Genomic DNA, 8,818 nt, shown 5'->3' with positions numbered 1-8,818 from the left:
AGTTCGACGAATAAAAAAAAAAAACGCCTAAGAAATGGTCTAGAAAAATTTATTGAACCAAGTTTTCTTAAGTAGTAAGAAGTTAAGCAACTTTCTACGCTTTCTACACACGAAATAATAGCAGTTTATTTCTTGCCCATTTTCTTAAAAGGTCCGTACCTGACTTTATACATTGAAATAAGCAAAATAACCCTGAATAAGCAAAATAAGCAATTCCAAGAAAAAGCCTAAACTTTTCGGCCCTGATGATATTTAAGTATAGGCTCAGCGCTCTGCACATTTATCAAGTTATTATCACCGAAGATAATTAAATCTGGCTAACTACACAGAGAAAAATATAACCCATAGAAACGAGAAGGTTGTCTTTATGAAAAGTTTCTAGACTACAGATGAAAAAAAAATAAAATTCCATAGAGATTCCTATTGATTTTATGTTAAAATTCTTATTGATTTTATTATAAAGAATGTCTTTTAAAACCCATAGAGAAAACTGCTTGATGCCATCACTTAAAAAGAGAGATATCGTTCTTGATTTCGTTTCGCGCTTTCACTCACCAGCACCTGGGTTCAAGCCCTGGTCAAAGCAACATCGCAAAAAATTTAGAAAAAGGTTTTTCTTAACAGCGGTCGTCCCTCGGCAGGCAATGGCAAACCTCCGAGTGTATTTCTTCTTCTCATAAAAATACAATCGCCGTTCGGAGTCGGCGTAAAACTGTAGGTCCCTCCGCTTTGTGTGACAATATCAAGGCGCACGCTACAAATCGGAGGAGAAGCTCGGCCAAACACTAACATATGTGCAAGCGCTAATCTATTATTATTATTATCAGAAACTGAAATATAAACATTTTAAATATATAGAAAATTTGTAAGAAAATATAATAGACAAGAAATGAAAAAAAAAAATGAATTTTGTCAAAATGTAATGGTTTGTTCTACACTTCTTAGAATTAACTGTAGAATCTGAAAATACGATCAGTGTTGCCATTTTGGTCCTTTTGGAGCAAGATTTATCCCTTTATTTTTGTAGTTAGCTCCGAAAATGGGGATTTAGCTCCTAGCTCTTTTTTTTAGAACTTTTCAAAATTATCTAGCCGTTTTTTAGCTCCTGCAAGTTTTAGTTGTATTTGGTAATATGTTGAAATTAAAAGTCTTTAATTTCTTTGTACAAGTGTTGAATAAAATTCATTTGGCATTGGTGATATCTGGCTATTTTCGATACGTTCATGTTATTCTATTTCGATTAATACTTAGAAAAGTTCCATCCCTAATGCAAATGCCGTGTAAGTAAATGGAAAATGGGCAAGTAAGTCGATTAGTTTCTACCACGTGCGTGGGAGCACACAAACTATACCGCGCAGTTATTCGAGCTCCGATAAGCTCAGGCAGTGTATTCTCTCTCAGGCGGCCACGGTAGGAAAGGAAAGCCAAAAAAGTATATGCATACATATAAGTGCCGAAGCAATGAATTCGAAATATATGCACCTTATTTTGGTTATAAAAGTTTCTTTCAGCACTCAAATTTCTTATTTTTATTAAAATTGCGGAAAATGTAAAAGCAACTTTACGTCAATAAATGCTCAACTGAAAAAAAAAAAAGTTACTCTTTTTTCGACCGATTTAGCTCCAAACGAAATTTTTTTCTGGCAACACTGAATACGATGCGATTTAGGGGAAATAGAATTGACCCACCCTAATGCACATACATATCTACGTACATTGCAGTGAAAAAATAGTCTACTCAAGAGACACTCAGCCCCCTAAATATGCACATACGTACATACATACATATAGTATTAGTCTTTCATTACAAGCGCACTCTGGCGTCCATACCCATGCATGAATTTATCTCCGTAATGTACGAAAATCCAATATTTTAAGATTTTTATTGCCTCTATGTCGATATTCAATTACTTAACTAAGTAACATTAATATTAAACGTATTAAACAGTTATAGAGCAGCTATAACGTTGGCATAATTTACGATCCTTCGATTGTTTAGAAAATTAAATCTGCACAAATTCCGCGCATAAATCAATGCTAAATCATTTTTGTGCCGCTCTTTTCCAAACGTTATTTTACGCATAAAAGGATAACTATTCATATGGGCTCACATACAGCTTGCGGCTGCTGGATTTATGGGCGCAACAATCAGCGTGAAATAAATCAAATCTCTGATTTATTTTTTGTTTATTGTCTAATAAATAGATAGTACGCATGCGACGAGTTGCTGCAATTGAGAGGAAATTGCGTTTGGTTATCCGTCCGCCTGATTTGAGTACGGCAATGGGTGCGAGGTGTTTAATGTTGATAATTTGGTTAGCGGTCGCTTCGCCGGCAACTAGAACGGTTATGGTGAATTTGGTCGCGGGTGCGCAGACGTTTTACATACATACATATGTACATCAATGAAAATGAGCGGAAACTTGTTGACGGTTGGTTTTCTATTTCTATTTCTCGTTCTTGTTTTTAATTTTACCGCCGTATGCTAATACTATGTCTCCACCGGAGCTTAACCACGTAGTTATAGCTGTTGAGTTGGTTATCCCGATAACCCACTTGATAAGCGTCGTTTGGCCATATAAAAATCACAGCATTTAACCATTTCACTGAAATGGTAGAAGTATTTACATACATACTAGAGGTTTACGCCGACAGGCTTTGCGGCGGCGGCGTAGTCAACTTCAAAAATATTCGGCGGCGGCGGCGACGCCGGCGCATCTGGAAACGCCGGCGCATCTGGAAACGCCGGCGCTACTGCTCATAAGGTAGATTTCAAAGAGTCATGAGGCTACTAATCTTATCATTTCAACTCGTCAGCGTTAGGCATTCGCCGTGCCAATAATTCTATTATTATAATTCTATTTATTTCATTATTGAATTAGTTTTAAATTTAAATATTGTTACTTCCTACTTGAATTAAAATGTTGAGTGTCTGGCGCTGATTGATGTGCGACCAGAAGAAGGTCTGATTTTTGCAATAATCTTATCAACCGTTATGTTAAATTACGGAGTTCTTGCGATTTTTTGCGGTCTACATATTGAAAACAAGGTTGGTCTACTTTTTTTTCCAAAAGTTTAACTCATCAACTCGAACCAGAACGGGCCTTTTTGACCCACTGTTGAAAAAAATGTCTTATAGATGGTTAAAATTTCCACTAAAATATGAAGCGCCAAATTTTTCTAAGGAGAACCGAATGTAATGAAAAATAATACTAATGTTTACCATAAAGAGGGAACTTTAACCCTGTGTAGAAGACATTGCGATGCGAGGGAGCAAAACCTTCCTAGGGTTTGACCACCACTAAGGAATGCTAACGTAATTTTCACACAGCCACCTAGTACTTGTATACGTATGTGGGACCCAAGAATAAAATAACTTACGAATGTAAATATTAGCAAAAAATGTGTTTGTGTTTAAAATATTAAAAAAAAAACATAGAAAAATCAACTTGTCTTTGTTTTATCTCCAATAATTGCGGAGTTAGATGCAAAGAGGCCGTTTCTCTTAAAACTGCTTTCTGAGAAATTGGAGTTAAAGTTTTTGATGTGTTATAACTTTCTTGTTGTTGTAGTAGGTGTATAAAAAAGTAGTATTGTTGTAGTATTGAATAGAATTGTCTACTGCGGAAAAAATCGTTTGATTACCAGTATTCGACCCTAATTTAACTGTAATAAACGCTTTCGTCGAAAAATATGTTACCTATATTTTTTCTGAGTTACGCTGTTTTCGGAAAAATAAAGGAGATCATATTCTTGCCCAGTGGCCCAAATTTTGCAAGAAAAAAACTAATTTAAAAATGTAATTTTCATTTCGTAAAATTGCGTTTTTATACAAGTAGTATTTAGTTCCTTCAAACGATGTATTCAATGTACATACATCATGAAAATTTTGTACAAAATTCCTTAGACGCCGAACGCCGCCGCGCCGATATTTTCGTAACTCGGCGGCGGCGGCGGCGTGGCTCGGCGGCGTATACCTCTAATACATACACTTTTAAGTTCATGCAATTTTTCCCCTAAATAGGCAGAGTAGCTACTTGAAGCGTTCACTAAATTATACCAAAATTTAATAGGCAATAAAAAACTACATAAACAACATTCCAATTAATTTGAAGAGATAAAATTTAAAACCTGATTAACTGTAAAAAAAACCTTTCGGAAATGCATCAACCTAAATTTTTTTCCAATAACTGCAAAAAACGCATCATGAAAAAATTGTTTCGATCGAATAACGAAAAAAAAATCATTAATCATCAAGTGCAGCCTCCGAATTTGCATCTCTGTGCACGCGTTCCCTCAGAACCCACGTCGAAAACCTGTGTTTATTTATGTGAAAACTTTTAAGCACTTAAAACACCCGGTTGATGGTTGTTGCCTAAGCTAAGTCTCTCACAAAAAGTTAGTGTGTAGGTAATTAAAGCTCATACAATTACAGATGCAGGCATTAAAATAGGTACGGAATTAATTCTATAATCATTGCTGATCTCTTAACCAAAACCACATAAATTTCAATATTTTTTATTTTAATACGAATGTAAGAAGTGAAAAACGCAATTACTAATTTTTTGCGCAATCCTTATTTGCCATAATTATTGAATTGCTCTGTTTTGCGCTGAAGGAATTATACTTATAGAAAGTACAAACGATGCCCAAAGAAACACATAAAATTTATTATCAAACGACCCAGATTTTTTATAAAAAGACATTAAGAGTGGGTAACCAAAAATGGTCCGGTTCTGCAGATCTGCCAAATAATCGGGTTTCATTGCTTTTTCTCCGATGGTTATATCCGTTTTAAGTGCCGTTATTGGAGCTCCGTCCACCGAGTACTGGCTTTTGGCGACGCACATCATTCTTTTCGATTCCATATCGAAATGAGGAGTTATAGACTTCACCCACGAATGCCCTCTTTTACCTCATCAAAGTCCTCGCTCGAGAACTGATCTTCCTCAATTGGCAAGGTGGCTTTTCAAGAAGGCCAAGAAGCTGGTCTTACAACGACATGCAAAAGGCTTACAGAAACTGTTCATCGGGTGGTGAGCTTAATACTGGAGGCCTTCTTGTTTCCCCAGATTGTTCCGTTATTCTAAAAACAAACTTCCCCTTGGACTTTCCGCGCCAAGGATATTTTCGAAATATTGTTGAAGGCTGCGATTGCACCTGTTGTGTACTGGAGCTGCAGTGGGTGTGGAAGTTGCAGCTACTCTCCTCTCTTAAGAGTGTTGAGATTGATTTATTTCTTTTCAATTTTATTTCATATGTGATCAAACTTATAGCGAGGAAAGGAGGTCGCACGACCGGGCAGAGACCTTCGCACCCGCGTAAGAATAAAAAGCTTCGGAGACCGCCTGGTAAGCGAAGCACTTCACTCGCGTCTGGACATTGGGAAGGGATCCCAGCCAAACTGAACTGAAAATATATTGAAAATGTGCTAAGATAGGGCCTTTTTTAATCGGCAGCTGAGAGAGGGTGTTCTTGAAAGGTTTTCTGAGATATGGCGGTTTTGAGCTGGCTGCCGAGATAGATTGACCTTCCACTCAGGTGTCGGGTTTCGAACGGTGATTCATGAAAAAGTTGAATTTCAGTTTTGTATCTTTTGTTCCAAAATGCACAACATGGTTTGCAAGAATTTGTTTACTCTGGCTAGAAAGTCTTACAAAGCTCCCTTGCCAGCATTCATGGTGAAAAGCTGTTTTGACAGAAAGCACTTGAGATGGGGTTGGGGATATAGTAGGAACATATGCATGTAAAAATATTATTTTGCTCGCGCTTTTCCGGCATTCTTAATGCCCGAGTGAGCGAAGCACTAGCGTGCAATTCGAGATATCCGAGGCTCGAATCGTCGGGCAGCGACTTTGTTTGTTTAATTAAATTTTTCTCTTTTTAATCAAATTAACTTTTTTCTTTTTTTTAATTAAATTTTTTTTTGTTTTTAGATTTCATATTTCCAATATTGTAATTTCAATAGATTTTTAGAAACTTGTTTTGCATCTTTTTTAATTTATTTCATTTATTCATTTTTTAATTAAATTTTAATTTTATTGGTTTACAATTTAATTAGTTTTTTTTCCAATTTTATTTTGTGTATTTTCCTCTTGTTATCAGTTTAAAATTTTTTCTTTTTAAATTAAAGTTTTCGAGTTTATTGTTTTAAAAACGAAAATAATTTTTTAATTGAATTTAATATTAAGAAATTTATTTTATGTATTTTTATTTTACATAACTTTTTTTTAAATTATTTTATTTTGATTTTCAGATTTTGTTTTAGAATGAGAGGTATTTTTTGTAATTTTCCTTTAATTCTTAGGCACTTTTTTACTTATTTTTTCTTCTAAATAAATATATTATAATTTTTCTGATTTTATTTTCCGTTTCTTTTAAGTTTTTATTGTTTTAAAAGGAAAAATATAAATTTTTGTACTTAATTTAATTTTTAGAAAACTTAATGCTAAAAGACAAACAGAAATCGTTGTCAAATCTTTCAATTAGTCTTTCGAAAGACAGGAAAGCCAAAGTTACTTGCTTTTGTTATTTTTCTGTAGCAGGTACAGAGAACATGTATTATTTATTTATAAGTTCTCTGCAGGTATGTCGTATGTATTAAACGAATTTAATGAGCAACCACGAGCCATGGATTGAACTTATGTGATTACGAAAGCAAACGAGGATTGTTAAGCCAAAATACCTAAACCTATAATCGCTTGTTATTGAATTATGTCGATATGTTGACGGTAACTACACTCAAACTTAATTTAGATATGTAACGTGATGTAGGTAACATATGTACATATATGCTTACAGAAGAATGTAGCTATGCTGTATATACATGCACATGTATTACCGTTGTACAGACGTGACAGTGAAATGACTCAGCTTTAGTGGACTAAGTGCTTAATAAACTATTTATATACTCCAACATATACTTATTTTTACATGCAGACCTTGCCGGAAATTGGCTACTTAATTTGCTATTATTAGCAAATGAAGTAAAATGAAACGAACGCTACCAACCCAAGCGAATATCTTAAGCAATCTGCTTTTTGAAACTCAAATCGACAGAGAGGCATAAAAAACTCTCTATATATTCGCAGAAAAGATACCAAAGTAATCTTAGGCTAGTTTTTTGAAGGATTAAAGTTTCTCTTCTGTTCTAAAGTTACTCAAAACCGTGTAAATTTTTCGAGTTCTGAACAAAACTAAAACGACTGTTAGCGCACACAGCATAGTCAGACAACTTTTAATGGCTAGTTACTACATTATTTTTTAAATTAGACATTTGAAGTCCATAGTCCTGCTTCGAATACTTCTCACGTGCAGATCACAACTTTCTTGGAACGCATTTCGAATAGTTAGATTAAGCCAAATGTCATTCATTGGTTAACTTTCTTTCCAGCAGGGTTTATCATAAATTTCTACATAATTGTTATTCATGTGTTTACACGTTGTTGGAATTTAATTTGGAACTTCTGCTGGCTGAGCGTGTGTGCGATATTATCGGTATTTTGGTGTGACATTGCCGTGTTTGTTCTAATTGTTTAGCCATCTAAGAAGTCCATGTGTTCGCATTCTTGGATAGCCATTTGTTGTGATGCTAAAACGTGACTTTATGAATGTACATATGTATGTATTTGTGCTATGTATTATTAATTGTAAGCTTACAAATCTTTATTGAAGCTTCTATACCAAAATTATGTGATTTGGGTATCAATGTTGTTTAATTTATTCTTACATATTGCCAAAGTCTAGAGGCAAAGTTATGATTTTAGCCCAGTCAATCTGCTTCTATTTTTGAGTGTACCCGTAAAGAATTCCGCACAGCATAAAAAAGGTACCATGCTGTTATGGAAAATATTTTAATCAAAATAAGAAAAAGTCATATCTCGAAATTAGATAGGAAATATTTTTATTCGATTAAAAAGTAGCATCGCTGCTATTATAACTCATCCACAAATGGACAAATGTAGAAAAATACAAGTGGTCGTAATTTTTGAATTTTTACTCCTTTAAGAATTTAATCGTTTTTTTTTTTTGTAGCGGTTACCTATTTCGACAAACCCGGGTTTTTGGTACGGGTTACCAATTCTGGGGAAAGCGGAGTGGCCATGCGCATTTTATTTTATTATGATTATATCAAAATTGAAATCGGTTTTTTATCGGTTACCTGTTTTGAAAAATCCGAATCTTTAGTACCGGTTACCAATTTCGTAAAAAGAGTTATCTATATGTATATCATTTCGATAATTGTTAAACTATGCGATATAGTTTTTATTTTTTGGAAATTCTGTAATATGAGTAGTGGGCGTGGTTATAAACCGATTTCAAAATTCTTATAGCAAAGCCCCGCTATCGCGTCTAGTATTTGGATAGAATTCTCAAAAGAGATTAAAATTTGTACCATTAAAGCATTGTGTAAAAGCGTAAGTCATGAAAATCTAGCTGATACCTTTGCTGAAGCTTTATTCTCTATTTAAGTATTATTTTTAAGAATAAGACTATCCGACATCTTTTTAGCAATCAGAAAGAAAGTATTAACTGCATAAAGGATAATTTTTTTTGAAGGTATATGTATATCTATTGCAGGAATATGTTTTCAGATTGTCAGTGTGACCTGAAGAGAACTCGACTCTATCCGAGAGCTCGACAGATATGCTTGTCAAGGCTTTTACCACTGCTTGTAAAGCCTTGTTGAGCCTTCTGCTGAAGAGCCGAGCTTCCAGTTCCTAGGTCGTTTAGCAGATTGGGAGCTTTATAAAGCAAGATTCGGAACTTGTGAGTTCGATATTAAGAAGGCTAAGAGGTAAGTATGTGCGCTTCCAAA

This window comes from Rhagoletis pomonella, unplaced genomic scaffold (assembly GCF_013731165.1).
Source record: "Rhagoletis pomonella isolate Grant_MI unplaced genomic scaffold, Rhpom_1.0 Rhpom_scaffold_00007, whole genome shotgun sequence".
Taxonomy (NCBI): domain Eukaryota; kingdom Metazoa; phylum Arthropoda; class Insecta; order Diptera; family Tephritidae; genus Rhagoletis; species Rhagoletis pomonella.
This window is presented reverse-complemented; position numbering follows the sequence as displayed.